This window comes from Arachis hypogaea, chromosome 1 (assembly GCF_003086295.3).
Source record: "Arachis hypogaea cultivar Tifrunner chromosome 1, arahy.Tifrunner.gnm2.J5K5, whole genome shotgun sequence".
Classification (NCBI taxonomy): Eukaryota; Viridiplantae; Streptophyta; class Magnoliopsida; order Fabales; family Fabaceae; genus Arachis; species Arachis hypogaea.
Window position 1 is genome coordinate 51624689 of NC_092036.1, and position 16861 is coordinate 51641549.

Consider the following 16861-nt stretch of genomic DNA (forward strand, 5'->3'; position numbering starts at 1 on the left):
TATAATTTGGTGTTTCTCATTGTTGAATATATTATCGAATATACTATTATCAAAAGTATTTTATACTTTAATATAACCATTTTAAAAGTCATGGAAAAATAATGGAATTGATGAACAGTAGTACAGGACACTTAAATAGTGACCTGAAACTAATAATAACATTTTACATGTAAAAGTTCACTTGAAATATCGAAGAAACTGTAAATACCTACGTACTTAAAGCAAAAAATAATCGTAATAATAATTTCTCTCAAAAGCTACAAGAAATACTAAAAAAATATTGTCGCCTGCATTCAGTGTTAACAATTTTGAACTTCATAAATGAAGAATTTATTGAAAAGTTTCTCATAAATTGTGACGGGGAATGTAACTATAATCCCCTAGCTTGTTATTCACATGTGGCGTTCAACATTAATCCTGTGATCTAAATGATGATATGCAATCCCGAAAAGTATGATTACTTAATTAAAATAGGTGGTCGACTATAGCATGTATGGTTCGTGTTCAAAATCATCAATTCAACGTTTCCTGACACAGAAGTATAGTCCACAGTCCACTCACTGAACCAGCTATATATAAAGATATATAAGCATATACACATCAAAATCAAAGTAAAAACTTTGTAGAAGAAAAGATGGCAAATAGAGAAAACGAGAGGTCACCAACCGAGAGGAGAGAACTGATAGTTGCTAGGAAAGGAGGGAAGAAGAGAGATGAAAGGGATATGGGGTCCGGGGAAAAAGATGTCGGCCATTTATGTCGCCATTTTAGTCAAAATCTCTTTTTGGTGTCATTCAAAGTTTTCAGCACACATTTCTGCATACCATATCCATCAAAATGATTTGCTCACACAGACAAAAATCTCATCAGCTTACATGTTCCCTTGTTACCCCTTCCCTTTTGATCTTTGCTTGTATTGATAATAAAAAATGTCATTCATATTAATGTTAGTTATTAATAAATATAGTATCAATTTAGATTTCTACCAATATGGTTTCCTATCAATATAATTTTTATTAATTATTAAACAAAGAGATAACAATTTTAGTTTATTAATATTAATTTAGATTTTATAGATATCTTATTTAATAATAATAAAAATATATTGATACTATATATTATTTATAAATAATGTTATATTAAAAAAATTTAAAAATTAACAGAATTTATTATTTTTTACTAATATTTTAGACATTATTAGTTTACTTTCTTTAATCTAGCAACTCAATAACATATTTTTAACTTATATTTTTAAATATTATTAACTAAATAAATATAAAAAATAATAAATTCTACTAACTTTTTAGTATTTTTTTAATATTCAAATAACATTATTATACTTGACAAAGAAACGATTCAAAATCACCTTCCACTTTTTTTTCCGTGACCAACTTTACAAGCATATTGAATCATTTCATCAATCTTTTCTTCCTAAATCCAATAACTGCTGACTTAGAAATATTCTATCATTATACACTTGACCTAGTATTAAAGAGAAAACTCAAGCTAAATCTAAATTATGAATTCACTTATATTTATATTATGCGTTTAACTAATTAATATCTATTTTTATGACACAAAAATTATCATAAATAAAATTTTTAACTTTCATAATTATAAAATAAATATATTAAAAACTTGAATTTTATAAAATAATATATTAAAGATTAAATATTGATTGTATTAGATATTTATTATTTGATTATTTTTTAATTTATTTATCATCTATAAAGAAGTGTACCTTATATCATATTTCTCATATCTTATGCCTACAAAACTTTTCCTTTAGTCCTGTCTTGATTTATATCATTAATTAGATATGATGGTTTTAGTGGCTAAGAGAAGGGGGTTGAATCTTAGCCCCCTTTTCCTTGATTACACTTTCTGGTCTTTGAGGAGACTTTTCTGTTTTTGTCTCGTCCTTAGCCACGAGACATTTTACTTTTGTCTCGTCACTTGGCACGAGACATTTGTGATTTTAGCTCCTGTGTAGTAGAAACAGAAATGAAGAAGTAGAGAGAGAATATTACACCCAGATATATCCTGGTTCAGCCGCTAAGTGCAGTGCAGCCTACATCCAGTCTCCATCACAAACATGATGGAATTTCACTATAATCTTCTAGATTACAAACTGTGAAGTGCTAACCCAACTTACAAGGGGATTCCCACAGAATCATGAAACACAACATAGACGTACAAAGGAACTCTAAGACATCTATGGCTTTTTCTTTTAATTTTGCACTCTCTGCCTTTTTCCGCTCTATGGCTTTTTCATACAAACCTCACTATTTTCCTTTTTCCATGAGACTCAAGACATGACAAAATTAAACAGAAAAATACTAAACAGAATACATTGAAGGAGAAGAAAATCTGTAAGCTTAGGTAGCTATGAGACTTCTGTGCCTTGCACTCTCACTTTCTTTCCTTGCTTCAAACCATGGCTGTTCACCCTTTTTATAGAAGAGTGAAGCCTCCACAGTTGAAACCAAACAAACCAAGCTTAACTTCTTCTCCATGCAGAACAAACCGGTTCGGCCAGAAAGAGAGGAGGTTATCCATGCAAAAACCAACATGCAAGTACCTCTAGTCCTTCCTTGGTCATCACCCTTCATCAATCCGAGTGCTCCATCCTTGGCTTGCTCTCCAAGATGGATTTCTGGCCCTTGATGCTTCATGATGATGATGGCTTCATCTGCTCCAATCTCTGCCTCCTCCATCACTTCGCCACTCTAGCTACTTTCTGTGGTGGTTGAGCAGAATCAGAGACAAGCCATCCTCCAAAGATCTTCCTTGCTGGCCGAATATCCTTCTACCATTTTTGGTATGAAGAGGCTAATATCTCATCACAAAATCTTACCACAAGTGAAGAAAATCTTAGCCACAACATACTTTTCTTTTTCTTTTTCGTGCCATCATTTTGATGGTCTTGTTGCGTGCTTCTTTTTCTCTTCGGTGGCTATGCTTAGCTTCCATGGTTTCTCTGTGTTATGACCGAAGGTTAGAAGCAAAAGAGAGAAGAAAGGAAGTTATGAACATTAACTAAAGAATTTAAACAAAATAAATTAAATGTCCACTTCCTTTTTCTTTCTTGGTAGCGTGCCTTTCATTAAAGGCCATCAATCAAATCAATGAAACTTTCTCTCTCATATTTCCCATGCATTTATTAGCTTTACTTAATAAAGTTTTGAATTCCACTTCATGATGAGTAAAAGAGTTCCGTTGGAAGCAATGGAACTTTGCTTTCTATGCTTAGTGGATTCGGATCATGCATTGGGTCTTGTAACATCAATATTAATTTGGGCTTGTAACAATAATTGCTTCAATTTGGCCTAAATAATATCACAACAATTCAGCCATACTTCTTTGAACATTTTGAATCAAAGCTGAATTAGAAATAAAATCACACTTGGGCTTGTAGCAATTATATTTTATTTTCGGCCCAATAATAAACTGCATCACAAAATTATTAATTAACATGTGTTAAATGAAAATCAAATTAATAATTTTGTAATTAATATAATTAATAATGTTTAGTCATCACAAATAGTAATTTAGAGTTTTCCAAACTCATCAATCTCCCCCTTGATGACAAACATTATTAAAAATTGAAATGAAAAGAAATTAAAAGATTAGAGTATAGAATACTCCCTTTAAATATTTTGAATTTCTCCCCCTTTCAAATTGTCACATGGCTCCCTCTTAATATATGTCATATTTACCAAGGGAAGCTTTATACCTGTAACAATATAATCAAGCTTCAAGTAACAATGTTATTTAGCATATTCATTCCATGATGCTAAATGCTTGATTTATGAGCAGATTTGAATGATATACAAAACCTTTTTTGCTATCACAAGTTTAATTTTCTGCTCAAACTAATTCAACCAAAATTCTTTTGAAAAAATATTTTCCATTCAAAATAGAGCAACATACTTATGGTAAGAAAATATTTTCAATCATAGCAAGACCACAGCAACTTTCAACAATTATTTTCATGCTTAATGTTTTAAAGAAACTGCCAAAGATAGAATATTCATCAAGATAAATCACAAGCAAACTAATCAGGCAGCATATATTCAAAACTGATGCATCACAATTATAATCATCATCACAATCAAAACAGATGCATCAATCAAGCATATCAAGTAAATTATTCTAAAAAAGGTGATCATGAATTCTCTTGACAAGAGAATTTCATCCCTTATTTTTCACTTTCAATTTTCAGCACTTTCTCCATTTTAATTTTCAGCACCATTTCTCCCCCTTTTGGCATCAAAGGGCACTTGCAAAATAAATGAAAACAACATACAAAAGGCAGAATATTTGTTTTTTATCAAAACACAATGGTCCAGTCAGAACACATGCATTTGAGCAAATGATAATCAAAGCTTAACTCAAAATTAATCCACTAACAAAAGTTCTCAAAACAGAACCAGATCAAAGCATCATAAAATAAAGCAAAACAGGTCTGTAAAATAGTGCAACAAATCAATGAAACAAAACAGTTTCAATTCTGCCTTTTTTTTTATCAAGGAGGGACCCTGCAAAAAAAATGAGAAAAAAGCAATGCAGTCCATACTAATTCAGGACAAGTGAAAAAGGTTCCTAGAATCAAGGGATGAGGGAAGGATAATGATTTGATTTGATTTGATAACTTCCCAAAAGTATAATTTAAAAAAATGAGGAATTGGTCCGATTGAGGTCAAAGAGATTTGGTGGGGCCTAAAATAATTAACTTCAGTTCAGTCTCCCCCTGTATCATGGCCCGTTCAACACATCCTGAAATTTGTCTCCTGCTTTCCTACGAGACAAAACCAAACAGAATCAAAAGGATTCACAAATTATCAACAGAACATAAATCAAACATTCCCAAGCTTTTTCTTAGTGAACAGAATCTGTCTTCACAGAGGGATTTTGTAAAAATGTCAACAAGTTGATCTTCAAATTTTACAAATTGAATATCAATAGTACCCTTTTGCACATGTTCTCTAATAAAATGATATTTGATTTCAATGTGCTTTGTTCTTGAGTGCAAAACAGGATTTTTTGAAATATTTATAGCACTCATGTTATCACAAAATAATGGTATACTGTTGATTTTTAATTTGTAATCTTCCAACTGTGTTTTTAACCAAATTAATTGAGAGCAACATGCAGAAGCAGATATGTATTCAGCTTCAGCTGTGGATAGAGCTAATGTGGCTTATTTTTTGCTTGACCACATGTTGAGTGAGCTTCCAAGGAAGCAACACATGCCGGAGGTGCTCCTTCTATCCACTCTATCTCCCGTATAATCTGCATCACAAAACCCTACTGCACAAAAGTCATCAGATTTTGGATACCACAAGCCATAATCACTTGTTCCCTTAATATACCTAATGATGCGCTTAACAGCCGAAAGATGAGATTCTTTTTGATGAGATTGAAATCTTGAACATACACCCACACTTTGAACAATATCCGGTCTAGAGGATGTAAGATACATTAGTGAACCAATCATTCCTCTATACCGTGTTTCATCCACATCTTTTCCATTATCATCTTTTTCAAGTTTAGTGTTTGGATGCATTGGTGTTCCCATAGGTTTAGAATTTTCTAGGCCAAACTTTTTGATAAGTTCTTTTGCATACTTTCCTTGGTGAATAAACGTACCACTAGGAGTTTGTTTAATTTGGAGGCCAAGAAAGAAAGTAAGCTCTCCCATTAAACTCATCTCAAACTCACTAGTCATGAGTTTTCCAAACTCTTCACACAAGGACTCATTGGCCGAACCAAACACAATGTCATCCACATAAACTTGAACTAGAAGAATATCATCATTAGATGCTTTAATAAATAAAGTTGTGTCCGTGGTACCCCTTTGAAATTGATTTTCTAATAGGAAGGCACTAAGCCTTTCATACCAAGCTCTTGGAGCTTGCCTAAGGCCATAAAGAGCCTTTGAAAGTTTGAAAACATGACTTGAAAAATCTTTATGTTCAAAATCGGGGGGTTGGGCCACATACACTTCTCTATCAATAAAGCCATTGAGGAAAGCACATTTGACATCCATTTGAAACATTTTGAAACCCTTATGGGCAGCATAGGCAAGAAGCAACCTAGTTGCTTCCATTCTAGCTACTGGAGCAAAAGACTCATCAAAATCTATTCCCTCTTCTTGATCGTAACCTTGGGCCACTAATCTAGCCTTGTTACGAACAACTTGTCCATTCCCACCAAGTTTATTTTTAAACACCCACTTAGTACCCGTAACTTTCTTACCATCCGGATGAGGTACTAGTGTCCAAACCTCATTCTTGTCGAATTGTGCAAGCTCCTCTTGCATAGCTTTGACCCATGATGGATCTTCAAGAGCTTATTTGACATTGTTGGGCTCCAATTGTGACAAGAGTGCAAAGTTGCTTGGTTTGGATTGTCTTTTGGTTGAGGATCATGTTGTCATTTCTTGGGAGGGATCACCAATGATGAAGTCATGAGGATAACCCCTCATAGACTTCCATTCTCTAGGCTTCCTTTGTGGTGTTGAACTTTGATGAGTTTTTGTTGGTCTCATTGTTTCAGTTTCTCGTGCTGGCTCAGGAGACAAAATAGAAATGTCTCATCCAATCTGACGACACAATTCTGGACTGGCAGATTCTTCAATTTGGGCAGACTTGGGATTTTCTTTGCTTGTTCTAGCTCCTTCACAATCCGAATCACTATCTATCACAGTACTGGGAATTAAGTTAGAATCACAAAAAGTAACATGTATGGATTCCTCTATGGTTCTATGTTCTTTAAGGTAAATCCTATAGGCTTTGCTAGTGGTAGAATATCCAACAAACATTCCTTCATAAGATTTTGGATCAAACTTACCAAGATTTTCTTTGTTGTTAAGCATAAAACATTTGCATCCAAAAACATGAAAGTACTTAAGATTTGGAAGGGTTCCTTTCCATAGCTCATAAGGAGTTCTTTTCAACCCTTTTCTAATTATTGTCCTATTCAAAATATAACATGCTGTATTTACAGCTTCAACCCATAGAAATTTAGGAACCTCATTCTCACATAACATAGCCCTAGTCATTTCTTGAAGGCTTCTATTCCTTCTTTCAACAACCCCATTTTGTTGAGGTGTTCTAGGGCATGAAAAATTATGAGAAATTCTAAAGTTATCACAGAATTTTTCAAAGTCTTGGTTTTCAAATTCCTTTCCGTGATCACTTCTCAAATGAGCTACTTTTAAATCCTTTTCATTTTGAATTTTCATGCAAAGGGTTGAAAAAGCATGGAAAGCATCATTTTTATGAGCAAGAAAAATTACCCAACCAAATCTAGAGTAATCATCTACCACCACCAAGCCATAGTGTTTGCCTCCTAGACTTTGTGTTCTAGTTGGACAAAAAAGATCAATGTGTAACATCTCTAATGGCCTTTTGGTTGAAATTCCATCTTTTGGTTTAAAAGAGGATTTGACTTGTTTGCCTAATTGACAAGCATCACAAGTAAGATCCTTATCAAATTTAATTTTAGGAATTCCTCTAACCAGATTTTTCTTTACTAGCTTAGAAATTTGGTACATGCTAGCATGACCCAACTTTCTATGCCATAGCCATTTTTCAGATTCAAGAGATGTAAAACATGTTACATTTTGTTCTTTCAAGTCCTCAAGAGTTAATCCATACACATTGTTGCATCTTTTAGCTTCAAAAAGAATATCCCCAATTTTTTCACAAACTACCAAACACACAAACTTTCTAAAAATCACTTCAAATCCTAAATCACACAATTGACTTACACTAAGTAAATTATGTTTCAAACCATTTACAAGAAGAACATCATTTATACAAGATGAAAAGCTTTTACCAACTTTTCCAACGGCCACTATCTTTCCTTTACCATCATCACCGAAAGTGACAAGTCCTCCATCATATTCATCAAGCTTTATGAAGAAGGTTGTCTTTCCGGTCATATGCCTAGAGCATCCACTGTCCATATACCACATATTTTCCTTCCTCTTGGATGCTAGGCATACCTACAAAATAAGCTCAAGTGACCTTAGGTATCCAAATCTTCTTGGATCCTTTCACATTAAACCATCTCTTATGTCCCAAATCATTGTAATCAAAAATAACTTTGTAAACTTTATCACTAATCATTCTTTCACCAAAGAAACACTGAACGGGAAAATGACCACTTCGATTACACAACCTACAAAACCTTGGAGTTGCTGTTTTGTTAAAGTTGGTGGGATCTTGAAACCTTGTGTCACTGGATGAAGAAGCTTTATCTTTAAAAGAAGGTTTCCTATCAGATTTATAAAACCCCAAACCAGCTTTATCAAAGAGTGATTTTTGACTAGCCAAAATTTGATTTAGATTTTCAGAACTTTGAGTAAATTTGGCTAAGTCATTTTCAAGACTTTTGACCTTTTTCAGCAACTCTTCATTTTCCTTTAAACAGTTTACATATGCAACTACCGAGTGATCACTTTTACAGCTTCTAAGTTGAGCTTTCAACTGCTTATTTTCTTCCACAAGATCACAAGCAGTTTCAGCCTCCCTTAGCTTTTCTTTGAGAAAATCATTTTCAGCTTTAAGAATGAAAATTTGTTGTTCAAGATCTTGATTATCAGTCAGAAAACATCTTATTTTTTCAGAAAGGTGATCTATCATAAGATGAAGGTCTTCAGTGTCAGGATTTTGAAAAAATACCTGATCTACATAATTTTCCATGAGGCAAGGCTGTGACTTGGTCTCAGATTCTTCATCACTGTTTGAGTCATTTTCTAAGTCTTCCCATGATGCCATTAGACCCTTTTTCTTTCCTCCTTTTTTCTTCTCCTCCTTTTTTAACTTGGGACAATCAGATTTAAAATGCCCCATTTCCTTGCAGTTGAAACAAGTCACTTTGCTAAGGTCTTTCTTCATTTTCCTTGAGCTGCCACCTTTGCCTTTGAACTTCACCATTTTCCTGAATTTTTTGGCAAACAACACAAATTCATTTTCAGAGGAGTTATCACTGGATTCATCATCCATAGGATTAGTTACAAAAGAAAATGCAATTCCTTTCTTTTTTGACTCTTTTTTCAAATAAGTGTTTTCAAAAGCAAGAAGGTTTCCTCTCAAATCATCAAGTGTCATGGAATCAAGATTACTGCTCTCAGAAATAATCAAAGCTTTTGTTTCCCACTCTTTAGTGAGACATCTCAGCACTCTTCTCACAAGCACAGAATTGGAATGTGTTACTCCCATAGCATCCAAGCCAACAGTGATGGTATTGAACCGTTCGAACAGTTCATCAATAGATTCTCCTTCCTTCATTGTGAACATTTCATATTCCATGTTTAACATGTCTATCCGAGTCTTCTTTAAAATGGTGGTTCCTTCATGAGTGATTTGTCATTTATCCCAGATTTCCTTTGCCGTTGTGCGTCGTGATACCCGTCGGTACTCCTCGAAGCTGATAGCACAGTTGAGTAGATTTATGGCCTTGGCATTTAGCTCCACTTTCTTCCTATCTTCCACGGTCCAGCTTGCTTCTGGTTTAAGAGTGACTACTCCTTCAACACTTGTGTTAGTAGGAAACTGTGGTCCTTCTAGGATGATCTTCCAAAGCCTGTAGTCTACTGCTTGCACAAAGATCTTCATTCTCTCCTTCCAATAGGTATAGTTTTTCCCATTGAAAAGAGGAGGTCTGTTGCTTGACTGTCCCTCTGTGAGATTGTAGGATACCAGATTTGAGCCACTGCTTTCTGCCATGAGGATCTTTTCTCCAAGTTGCAAAGCTTGATCTCTTTGAGACAAAGCTCTGATACCAATTGATGGTTTTAGTGGCTAAGAGAAGGGGGTTGAATCTTAGCCCCCTTTTCCTTGATTACACTTTCTGGTCTTTGAGGAGACTTTTCTGTTTTTGTCTCGTCCTTAGCCACGAGACTTTTTACTTTTGTCTCGTCACTTGGCACGAGACATTTGTGATTTTAGCTCCTGTGTAGTAGAAACAGAAATGAAGAAGTAGAGAGAGAATATTACACCCAGATATATCCTGGTTCAGCCGCTAAGTGCAGTGCAGCCTACATCCAGTCTCCATCACAAACATGATGGAATTTCACTATAATCTTCTAGATTACAAACTGTGAAGTGCTGACCCAACTTACAAGGGGATTCCCACAGAATCATGAAACACAACATAGACGTACAAAGGAACTCTAAGACATCTATGGCTTTTTCTTTTAATTTTGCACTCTCTGCCTTTTTCCGCTCTATGGCTTTTTCATACAAACCTCACTGTTTGCCTTTTTCCATGAGACTCAAGACATGACAAAATTAAACAGAAAAATACTAAACAGAATACATTGAAGGAGAAGAAAATCTGTAAGCTTAGGTAGCTATGAGACTTCTGTGCCTTGCACTCTCACTTTCTTTCCTTGCTTCAAACCATGGCTGTTCACCCTTTTTATAGAAGAGTGAAGCCTCCACAGTTGAAACCAAACAAACCAAGCTTAACTTCTTCTCCATGCAGAACAAACCGGTTCAGCCAGAAAGAGAGAGGAGGTTATCCATGCAAAAACCAACATGCAAGTACCTCTAGTCCTTCCTTGGTCATCACCCTTCATCAATCCGAGTGCTCCATCCTTGGCTTGCTCTCCAAGATGGATTTCTGGCCCTTGATGCTTCATGATGATGATGGCTTCATCTGCTCCAATCTCTGCCTCCTCCATCACTTCGCCACTCTAGCTACTTTCTGTGGTGGTTGAGCAGAATCAGAGACAAGCCATCCTCCAAAGATCTTCCTTGCTGGCCGAATATCCTTCTACCATTTTTGGTATGAAGAGGCTAATATCTCATCACAAAATCTTACCACAAGTGAAGAAGATCTTAGCCACAACATACTTTTCTTTTTCTTTTTCGTGCCATCATTTTGATGGTCTTGTTGCGTGCTTCTTTTTCTCTTCGGTGGCTATGCTTAGCTTCCATGGTTTCTCTGTGTTATGACCGAAGGTTAGAAGCAAAAGAGAGAAGAAAGGAAGTTATGAACATTAACTAAAGAATTTAAGCAAAATAAATTAAATGTCCACTTCCTTTTTGTTTCTTGGTAGCATGCCTTTCATTAAAGGCTGTAAGACCCGGTTAATTAACGGCTAATTAACCCATAAATGAGAATTTATTCTAGAAAGCCTAAAATGTGATTTTTATGGCTAAATGTGATAGAGGAGATTGAGACGAGAATTTTGGTACTAATTTTATAGAATTCGGGCCAAGATTGGACCAAACGGGTCAAACCGGGCCAACCGGACCCAAAGTGGGCCCTTGGCCCAACTAAACTAAACCAAAACCCTAGTTTTCAGCACTCTCTCTCCTCACACAACACTAATACATGCTGAAATTGAAGAGAGGGGAGGAAGAACACTCTCTCAAGTTCTTTCTCTCACTTGATCTTCAAACCACCATAACTTTTGATCTAGAGCTCCGATTGCCACTCCGTTTGCGGCCACGCGTTCACCGCGGAGAGCTCTACAAAACCCATACAATCAATCTTGAGGTAAGCCACAAGTTTCTGTTCGAAATCCCAGCCCTTATTTTCGAGTTTCATGGGTGAAATGTTGAGATTTTGGGTTCTTTGATGTTATAGGACCCAACTCTCTTGAAGGAGAAGGTTAATCTTGTCTCCTTGGACCTTGGGTGTGGTAAGATTCTCAACCCTAGTATGATTTGTGATTTTATGATGTTTGGGTTTTGAGATGTTGTGTATGGGTATGATGGTTGTGGCTTAGGTTTTGTATGTGTGGATGTTGGAGCTTGATTGGTGATTTTGAAAAGCTTGGAAAGGGTTTGGTGGTGAAAAATCTGTTCTTGGAGGTGTTGAGGCCTTGAGAGCTTGTGGATAAGTAGTTTGGAAGTGCTCCGGTTGAGCTTGGGAAAATCGGCTAAGGTATGGTTTCGGTTTTCCGTATCTAATATGTAATGTGGTAGGAAATACTTAGGCTAGAGGCCCTAAGATAGGCATTGAATGGTTGATGTTGTTAAATGATTGAGATATATGATGTGGTCATATATGTGATGATGGTTAATGATGCCTTGATGGTATGATGTATGAGGAATATGCATGTTGTGATATATGCTTGATGATTGGTTATGGTTGAATTGTGGGTTGAATCATGTTGATGGTGAGTATGATATTGATTGTGTACAATGATGATTTATTAGAATTGGTGTTGTTGAGAATTGGCATGAGTAAGAGTATACGATATGTCAATATATTTGAGTTTGAGCCACTTGGGTGAAGTGGGTTAGAATGATGAAATAGTGATTTTGTATATTGTGGTAAAATCTCAATGTGTGGGTTGAGGAGGCTTGATGTTGAAATTGATATATTTTTGATTGATTTCAAAGAAAAGGGATGAAAATGGCATGTTTTGATTGATTTTGAAAAGAGTTGGAAATGGCTTGTTTGCAAATGGCACTTTGTGGTTTTTATGAAAAACATGGTTTTTGGGCATATTTTGGCGGGACATAACTTAGACTACGGATCTCTGTTTTGTACCAAATCTTTTTAGAAATGAAATTGGATCCGGAATGTCCGTGCCGTTCGAAGAACGAGTGAAAAACGATTTAAAATGAGAAAGTTATGTCCGTTAGAAGATTGGGGTTTAAATTAGTGAATTCTGCAGCTTTTAACTTAGAAAAATCTTTAGCAGAATGACCCCTTGCGCGTGGGCGCGCTTGGCGCGTGCGCGCCGTTCTTCCCAAAAATGCCATCCACGCGTGCGCGTGATGTGCGCGGGCGCGCCGATGGTGCTGCACCCAATGCCCAGCCATTTTCCAGAGAGTCATGCCAGAATTGTGCTAGGGTTGTGCCTGGGGCACGAGAACACCCACGCGTACGCGTGGTTGACGCGTAGGCGTCGATTGGCAAATGTTTAATCCACACGTTAGCATGCATGACGCTTGCGCATCGATGAAGTTTTGAGGCCATTCACGCGTGCGCGTGGAGTGCGCGTACGCGTGGACCTGTGTTCATCCCAAAGTTGATTTTTGAGTTTTAAAAGCCAAATTTCATACTTCTAAGCCTCCGATCTCACCACTTATATCTTAAATCATTATGATATGCCTAGCTATGAGAGAAGGAGCTAGTGGATGTGGTAACTTGCGAGTGAAGCAAGGGAAAATGAATAATCAATGAGGATCATTGATGATTATGTGAGATGTGGAGGATGGTGGTGGAAGTGCTTGTTATGCCATTGGCCGAAGAGCCGTAATTGTTTATGAATTGGCTGGTTCTGGATTGAACCGTGAGCCGGAATAGCTGTGTATGCTATGAATATTGGCTGGTTATGGATTTAACCGTGAGCCGGATGGCTGATATGGATGTTGATCCATGGATGAGAATTCATGCATGTTTATGCTGAATTATTGATAATTGTGATTTGCACTTCCACTATCTGAGATACGAGTTTCCCTGGGTAGTAGCAGTGGCTAGCCACCACGTGCTCCAGGTTGAGACTTGATACTCTGCTGACCCTATGTCGTAAGTGTGGCCGGGCACTGTGAAAGACCCGGATGAGCTCGCCCCCGTAAATATTCACCAGTGAAGGTGATGGATATAGATCATGATTATGATCAAGTTTATGATGAGTATAACTCGAGTTGGGGATGCATGACAGAGGGACAGTCCAATGGTTAGCGACCAAGACTTGTCGGGTTGGCTCTATAACCGACAAGATGATATCATCAGCCACTAGGGACAGGCATCCATCATATGCATACTATATGAATTGTTTGAGATTGCCTACTTGACTGCATACTATTTACTAATTGTCTAAATGCCTTAATTGCTCCTATTTGTATATTTCTTGTTTGATATAACTGTGTTTGCTACATTATACTCCTGCTGGTGGTTGGGAGGTCTGAAGGAATTGGAAAGGGAAGTATTAGTTAGACTGAAGTATCTTTAGTCAGATGCCCTTTATGGTTTAGCTTGTTTATAAGCTTTGATATTATCTGGAGGAAGTTCTAGGATTGCCTTCGGCTTTCCTCCATTATTATGTATTATATATGTGGAAGTTGTTACCATGCTGGGGACCTCTGGTTCTCACCCATGCGGATTTTGTGGTTTTCAGATGCAGGACGTGAGGTTTCTCGCTGAGGCATGCTGGAGACTTCTAGAGTTGCGAAGATCCTTGTTCTCGGGGCTATGTTTTGGTTTATATGTTTTGCTTAGACACTTTTATCTCCATTAAATAATACAAACTGTGATGACTCCTCTTATGGGAGAATTTTGGAGAATAGGTTTTATGTATTGGTGTCCCTTTGGGTTTCCTTGGGTTTTCCTTATTTTTATCATATGTATATATTGTTATGCTCGGACCGGTTATCTTCGCAGCCGGATCTTGAGTCTTGATATTCCTGTTTCTGACACTCCTTTGTATATATATAATCACGCATTGGTTATCCTTGTTCGTTACGTTATCGATCGGAGTGTTGCGCTTTCGAGTTGCGATTTTTGTTTACCCTTTTTCTACAAAGGCTCCTAGTTATAGTCAATCATTCATACTACTATATGTACTGAACTTTTATTTTAGAGGTCGTAATACCTTGCCATCTTTGAATTATGACTTAAGCATAAGACTCTGTATGGTAGGGTGTTACATTATGGTATCAGAGCAGTTCGTTCCTGTAGAGCCTGAGGGATGGACTGATTATGCTTCTGTGCATTCTCTGTGTGTGTTATGTGCTATTAGTATATCTGCTTGATATATTTGGCATAAACGTTCATGAGCATGCATTTGGGACTTTGAAGTACTAGACTTCCGATATTGAGACTGATCAACTTAATATCTATTGTTTGGTATGTATAGGAACCAGATGGCGCCTCGTGGACGCGGTAGAGGTAGTGCGAGAGGTCGTACGAATGCTCGTGCGCCGGAGAATAACCCTAATGACCCGGTGAACTTTATGACTGCGTTGGAGAACATGGCTGCTGCTATGCAGGCCACTGTTGAGGCTCTTGGTCAACAGATGAACAACCATGGTAATGATGGAGGTGGAGTTCAGGGCCCGATGACACTAGCAAACTTTTTAAAGGTTAATCCACCTAGGTTCAAGGGAACTACTAGTCCGACTGAGGCTGATACATGGTTTCAAGGCTATAGAGCGAGCACTGCAAGCACAAGTGGTACCTGAAGGGCAGCGTGTCGAGTTTGCCACCTATATGCTCACAGGTGAAGCATCGCATTGGTGGTAAGGTATCCGACGTCTTCTGCAGCAGGGTGATGACTATATTACTTGGAATGTCTTCCAAGAGGAGTTCTATAAGAAGTACTTTCCGACTTCTGCTAGGACGGTTAAGGAACTTGAATTGTTACAGCTGAAGCAGGGTACTATGTCCATATCAGAGTATACTGACAAGTTTGAGGAGCTGTTCAGGTTCTCTCGTATGTGCCAAGGGACTCCGGTGGAATATGAGGAATGGAAGTGTGTTAAGTATGAAGGAGGACTCCGGAGTGATATTTTCAGTTCAGTGGGACCAATGGAGATTAGGACCTTCTCCGAGCTGGTAAACAAGTGTAGGGTTGCTGAGGAGTGTGTGAAAAGGGCAACTGCTGAGAAAGGGATTCACAGAGGATCATTCCCACAGAACCGAGGGAAGAGTTTTGCACCTAGAGGTCTGTCTTTCAAAAGGGGAAGCTCTTTTAGGAGGCCCAGCAACAACAACAATTTCCAAGGGAAGAAGTTTGGGAAGCAGCCTCAGAATGATCAAGCTTGTACTAGGTGTGGAGGTCACCATCCGGGAGCACCATGCAAGACCGGATGGGGTTTGTGCTACAATTGCGGAAAAGTGGGGCATAAAGCCGCAAGTTGTCCGGAGAGGCAGAAACAAGGTGCTGGGAAGGCACAACAGACTGGTCGGGTGTTCACCACTTCAGCTGTAGGAGCTGAGGGATCTGAGACACTCATTAGAGGTAACTGTGAAATAGATGGTCAAACCTTAAATGCTTTATTTGATTCGGGAGCATCACATTCATTCATTGCATTTGAGAAAGCCCATGAGTTAGGACTGAAGATTGTAACTTTAGGTTATGATCTAAGAGTGTACAATGCTACCCATGAAGCCATGGTAACTAGGCTAGGATGCCCGGAAGTTTCCTTTAGGTTCAAGCAGCGTGATTTTGTTCATAATTTAGTCTGCTTGCCGATGATCGGTCTTGATCTTATCTTGGGATTGGACTGGTTATCTAAGAACCATGTTCTGCTAGATTGTTCTACAAAGTCAGTGTACTTTATGCCGGAAGATACTGAAGGGCCGGTCGTGGTGAATAATTATTACTTGAATTCGATGATGGTGAACTGTTCCGGAACCGAATGTCAGGGTATCCTGTTGTTAACCGCGGGCGTTTTGGGTGATGATCAAAGGTTGGAACAGATTCCAGTTGTGTGTGAGTTTTCGGAAGTGTTTCCTGATGATATTGATGAATTTCCACCTAACCGAGAGGTTGAGTTTGCGATTGAATTGGTGCCTGGGGCGGGACCAATCTCAAGTGCTCCTTATAGGATGTCACCGTTAGAGATGAACGAGCTAAAGTCTCAGTTAGAAGATTTGTTGGGAAAGAATTTTATACGACCAAGTGTCTCTCCGTGGGGTGCTCCAGTGTTACTGGTGAAGAAGAAGGATGGGAGTATGCGGCTCTGTGTGGATTACAGGCAGTTGAACAAGGTTACAATAAAGAATAAGTACCCATTGCTGAGAATTGATGATCTCATGGATCAGTTACAAGGAGCTGGAGTTTTCTCCAAGATCGATTTGCGATCCGGTTATCACCAGATAAGGGTGAGGGGTGAGGATATCCCTAAGACCGCTTTCAGGACTCGTTATGGTCATTACG